General features: G+C 41.8%; 1 long non-coding RNA gene across 1 annotated transcript in view; it reads right to left on the bottom strand.

Annotated features, from left to right (window-relative positions):
* Positions 1 to 1,699: 1,699 nt before the first annotated feature.
* LOC120537295 overlaps positions 1,700 to 6,000 on the bottom strand; it is a 41,761-nt gene continuing 37,460 nt past the window's right edge. Inside the window, exon 5 of the long non-coding RNA XR_005635291.1 lies at positions 1,700 to 1,812. This is a non-coding gene — a long non-coding RNA (uncharacterized LOC120537295). The remainder of the gene's footprint in view (positions 1,813 to 6,000) is intronic.

The following is a 6,000-nucleotide window of genomic DNA, read 5'->3' as shown; positions in this document are numbered from 1 at the left end:
ATGATTCGGCGTCTCGCTTATGAACTGTTTTGTTTATAATTTGACCAAGTTTTTTTCATTTTTATTGTGGATCATCTACAATATACGGGGCTGGAAAACCCCAAACCTTTGTGCTGTCTCCTCCTCAGTCTTTTACTATATATATATATATATATATATATATATATATATATATATATATATATAATTTCATAATAAAAACTGTTTATTTTTTAGTGACCAATTAGCCAAGATGTAGCCATAAGTAGCCCGAATGAGCATATAATTAATGAAAGAAATATCAATATAATAATTGCAACTTAATAAAAAAAATGGGGAAAGGAATGGCCAAAAAAGAAGCAAAATATAAAATAAAGTAAAAAAATAAAATATAATATATACTTAGAGCAAATTTCACATTACAAATAGACTAAAACGCATGCTTCAAGTAGAATCTCCTTTGCCTTGCCAGAACACGGTGTGACTCATGATTGTGTGTTTCAAAAGAAAGTCTGGATCAGTCTTCGTAGCTCTTTATCTGCCTCTTCCAGAGAGCTAAATATGTAAAACTGCTCTTCAATAACCACTTTCAGTTTGGGAGGGTACAAGAGGCTGCATTTGATTTCAGCTTTACATAGGCAATGTTTAATGCTGTAGAATGCGGCTCGTTTATCAGCTGTAGCAGGTGAGAAATTTGGAAAAAATGAATGCTGGTATTTTCAAAAATAATCTCTTGTTTTTGTTCTGAGAAAGGACATGAGAGTTTATTTGGCCTACAGTTTCTGAAAATGGACAATTAGTCTTTTTGCTTTGGAGGCATTCGATCCACGTATACAATAGACTGCAGAAATCTCAATGTTTAATATAAAGTCCTTTTCAGTTATTTTAGAGAATAGTTCAGCTATGAAGTTCACTGGGTTTGGACTTTTCAGTTTTTCAGGAAGACTTTCAATTCTGATGTTGTTCCTTCTATGTCTATCTTCCAGTGTTGCCAGTTTGTCCACGAGCACTTTGCATTCTGATTTTGCAGCCATTGCTTTTTGACCTGCAGCAGAAGCCAATTGTTCAACTATTTCAATACGGGTCATGAGCATTTGCTTCACATCTTCAAGTTGAGCATCAAGTACTTTAATTTTACCATTTAATTTACTTGTATTTTCATGTATTTTTTCTTCAGTTTTTCATAACATTTCTGTAAAGGTTGTAGTAAACTTAGTACTTAAACATTGTTCCAGGGGCCTCATATGTAACGCCACATGTAGAATTCACACTAAAACATAGAGTATGAACAAAAGTGGAAAAGTGCATACTAACAAAAAAATTTAGATGCATAAATCTGTGCGTACGCCAAGTTCCATGTGCTTCCCCTTTACAAATCCCAACAAACATGAAATTTAACACACATGCATGCATGTACAGTCCCATCCCAACTCCTCCCAGAATTTTGCATATTTTAATATGCTAATCAATATCACTTTCAATTCAGTGTTTAGTTAAAAAAAACAATGGAAAGGGCACGTGAAAAGAAGCATTTCAGTGAAAGTGAAGCGGAGATAAGGAAAAACGTACTATTTGTTGGCTTACGCAGTGGTATAAGCAACAAAAGCATGGTGGAGAGACTCAAAAGTTTATGTTCAGAAAGTTGCACATGAAAAGGTGAGTTGCAGCCCACTGTCTGTTTATTCTATTTCAGACAATATTATAAAAACTGACCCCTATGTGATGGTCAGCCGGTGATGATGCTGCTCTGCTGAGTATGTCTTCGGGTGCTGGCTGAACACACACCTCTGCCTCGGAAACTGCTGGGATCTGGTTGTGTGCTGACGAACTGTTCTGAAATCACAAAATGCAATAGTGGATGCTGTAAGAGATGTGGCCAATGAACTAAGAAATGTAAGGGCTGTACTATGTGATATTGATCACAAATTAAATGAACTGGTTAAAAAATAAATACTGCATCTGTTTACCTGTTTTTACATTCAGCTAATTACATTCAAAAAAAGTCTGATCTGGCTAATTATTTGGTGGGGTCAGGGTCAGGTTCATCATAGAGCATCTGTTCAGGTACATGCTTGCACACTGCAACACACTTTCTGTGCACTATACAGCAGCACATTAATAGAGTGGAAATGCTTTCTATTTACATAAGTAAATTAATTCTATAAAGGTACCTTTATAGTGTAGTGACAGCACAAAGCGCCACAATGGACCAATTCTCTGCTCTTTACTTTGAAATGACTCACTATCCTTAAAAGGACTGCTTACCTTATGCTGCACTAGTTGGAAAAAGCACGTGTGTCATTTCTATAGGTTTTCCAGCTATATGTGATGTAATGCCAGTTCATTCTTTTCGTGATTCACCCCTGGCTGATGTACATTTTCCGCCGTTGTTGCAATAGCAATATGCGTGCAGTTGACCGCTCTGATCTTCCCTGATCTCCTTGCCCCACTCAATCGCCGTTTCACTCTCACTAATGCTCTCAGCTGGAGCCTAAGCTGCTGTGTCAAGTCCTGGAAGGTCTTTACCTTCTCCCTTCTGTTCCAGATCAGTCTCAGGGAAGCCATACTTTGAACTTGAGGCCGGTGTAGACTTTGATGGGGCTTTTGCTGCCTTATTCTTTTCTTTTTCCTTCTGAGCTCTTTGTTTGATACTCATGCTTATTTGTACTTGCTTGTAGTATTATTAAATCCCCTCAGGATGAATAAATACAGAATATCTCAAAATGATATATAAAAAAAGGTTAAAATAACACCGCTGCTAATGGAGCTCCCCCCTACACATTCATCTTCTACAACGGATAAGATGCTTATAACATTTGTTTGTTTCTTGTCAATTAATTGTTGTCTATGCGACTGCTCAACCTTTCTCTCAGTACACCATCATGCATGCAATATGTTTAGAAATAATGCATTTTTTTTGAGTGGAGGGAGAGTAAGCTGTATTATGAAAGACTGCAAGTGAAGGTAATCGTGACTTTTTCTAGTGATTATTATCCAGTTGTTTACAGAACAGAAGTAGAAATTTACATCTGTGTATAAACATTCAATAATGTCTAAAATAGTGCTTGGAGACAACTCTTGGAGGTGAAACCATGCCTCTGGCCCTGGAGGGTGTGGTGGAGGAGGACATGCATTAAGGTGAAGTGTATGGCCGTTCTCCTTTTAAAATGGCTGACTCTAACAATAATGGTTTGCTTTTTGTCCTTTTGTCTTCCCTGTGTCCCACAGGCAGTACACAGTCCCAAAAACACCACAAGCACAGCACAAACACACTGGTCTCCACCACCACTCCTCCCAGCAAACGCTGTCCTCATCCTCCGACTCAGGCTCCTGGAGTGGTAGCTGCTGGCCCTTTTTATAGTTCACCCAGAAGTGCTCCAGGTGCTTGATTGCTGAGTTCTGGCTGCACTTCCGGGTGTGGTGAAAATACTGCCCATAAGGGCTCAGGAGTTCCAGCTTCAGCACCTCCTGGTGGCCACCCCAGATCCCAACAGGGCTGTGGAGAACTCTATCTCCCATGGAGGCCTGTGGGTATCTGAAGCACTACAGTCACCCAGGAAGGCTGCCACCAAGTGTTCTGGGGGAGGTACTGTGCAGCCCATGCTTGCTCCGATGGCACATACACAGAAGAAATGTCCTGGCCGGGCATGGGCCCCGGCCATCCATCACAGTATATATTGTGGCAAGATGCTGGGGGCCAGACCCAGCTGGGCCGCCTGGAAGGACCGGGAGGTGGTCTATACGTCCCCTGGGCCACGAGGGGGCAACCGCCCTGGATGATGAGGGGACCACGGAGATGGAGCAAGGAGGCTCAAATCCATTGGGGCCCGTTGCCACCGCCAGGAGGCGCCATGAGCGTCATGGAGCCTGGGAAATCGACACTTCCGCCACACCTGGCAAAGTGGAGGAAGGACCTTCCAGGGACACCCGGATTGATTCCGGGTGCTAGTGCGGCACTTCCACCACACCAAAAAGTGCTGCCGGAAGGTCATCATCAAGTACCTGGAGCACATCCAGGTGCAGGACTGTTTAAGTGTGTTAAATCTATACTAATAAAAGGCAAAGCCCTCACTGACTCACTCACTCACTCACTCACTCACTCACTCACTCACTCACTGACTAACTGACTCACTCATCACTATTTCTCCAACTTCCCGTGTAGGTAAAAATTCTACACATAACGGTCATAACGGTCGACAACGTCCGCCATGTTGAACTTTCTTATTTATAGCCCCATCTTCACGAAATTTGGTAGGTGGCTTCCCTGCGCTAACCAAAACCGATGTACGTACTTATTTCAGTGGTATGACGCCACTGTCGGCCGCCATATTGAACTTTCCAACGTCACTATTTCTCCAACTTCCCGTGTAGGTAGAAAGCTGCAACTTGGCAGGCTCATTCCTTACAGCTTACTTACAAAAGTTAAGCAGGTTTCATTTCAAAATTCTACGCGTAACGGTCATAATGGTCAACAACGTCCGCCATGTTGAACTTTCTTATTCATGGCTCCATCTCCACGAAATTTGGTAGGCGGCTTCTCTGCGCTAACCGAAACCAATGTATGTACTTATTTCGGTGGTATGACGCCACTGTCAGCCGCCATATTAAACTTTCCAACGTTACTAATTCTCCAACTTCCCGTGTAGGTAGAAGACTGAAATTTGGTACTTATTTCGGTGGTATGATGCCACTGTCGGCCACCATATTGATCTTTTCAATGGTCTTTGTTACTTATGGGCCCATCTTCAAGAAATTTGGTACGCGGGTTCCCAACGCTAACTGAAACCTACTTACGTACATATATATGTCAATAGCCTGCAGCTCGGTCACCGTGTGAGGCGGCGATGGGTACCCCATCCCAACGCCTCCCACGTTGTTGGCCGCCTGCCTATATAAGGCCGTCTGTCGCTCCAGTCTCTACATTCCCTTCCTTGCTTCGCCATGGGATTCACGTCTCCCTGCTGATAACTACAGCCTTTTTATTTAATCCACGGCTTCTCCGCTGTTTTATTGTTCATTTATTACGATTATAGTTATTGTGTAGGTATATTAGACTTACTTTACATTGTTCAGGTACCCATTTCCTTTATCATTCCAACCGTACCCCCATTAACATGTCTATCGAGGTGATCACCATCGATCAAAGAACTGTCACTTACCGAGTGGTTTCTATGCCCGGAGATGGCACCTACCTTTTCCATTCTCTTTGTTACATATTGCACGGTCATATCAGGCTCACTCTTGATATCCAGAGGAACATTGTGTCTTATGTATTGATAGACTGGGACATGTTCAAGGTGTGGACTGATGACGGTACAGGAGATAATTTTTCTACACAGGAGCACTAGAAGAGTGAAATGCTTAAGCCTTTCACCTATGCATCTGCATGTGAGTTGATGGCTGCCAGTGAATTGCTCGGTTGTCGCTTTCAAGTGTACCAAAATGGCCAAATATTTTACACCGTTTGACAACCGCCAAGGACCTCTCAAACATCTTAGATTGACAGGTGACGATTTCAGTAGTGGACACTTTGATTTTTATGAATGTTTAAACTCTCAAAAGCTGGATGTGAAGTTATCGATGAAACCGGTTGTATACTTACAACGCTTGACAGATGCCTCTTCAACACAAGTCCTACAAATACTGTCGTAATTGAAACAAACCATGAAACTCAAACCGATTATGACAGCAGCAATCCAAGCTGTGAGATTTGAAAACAAGATTACTGTTCACATGGCCAACTGTACGTTGCATGCTCAAGAGTAAGCTCAGCGCACAGCTTGGTCATATTACAACCGGAGGGCCGAACTCACAATGTGGTATACAAAGAGATCCTTAACAAATAATTATTGGTATATTTTCTCTCAGTTTAAAAAGGTTTAATTTTCTTCTTAATAAAAATTTTAAGGCAGTACTCCGCCGCTGCGCAGGTATTTTGCTAGTAGTTTAATAAACGTGAGTGGCATTGACATCCAGTGTCTGTCCGTCTGTGCTCGTGCTATCTATCACAATATGTACAGT

This window comes from Polypterus senegalus, chromosome 10, assembly GCF_016835505.1.
Source record: "Polypterus senegalus isolate Bchr_013 chromosome 10, ASM1683550v1, whole genome shotgun sequence".
Taxonomy (NCBI): domain Eukaryota; kingdom Metazoa; phylum Chordata; class Cladistia; order Polypteriformes; family Polypteridae; genus Polypterus; species Polypterus senegalus.
The sequence above is the reverse complement of the archived record's forward strand: the minus strand, read 5'-3'. Positions and strand labels throughout refer to the sequence as shown.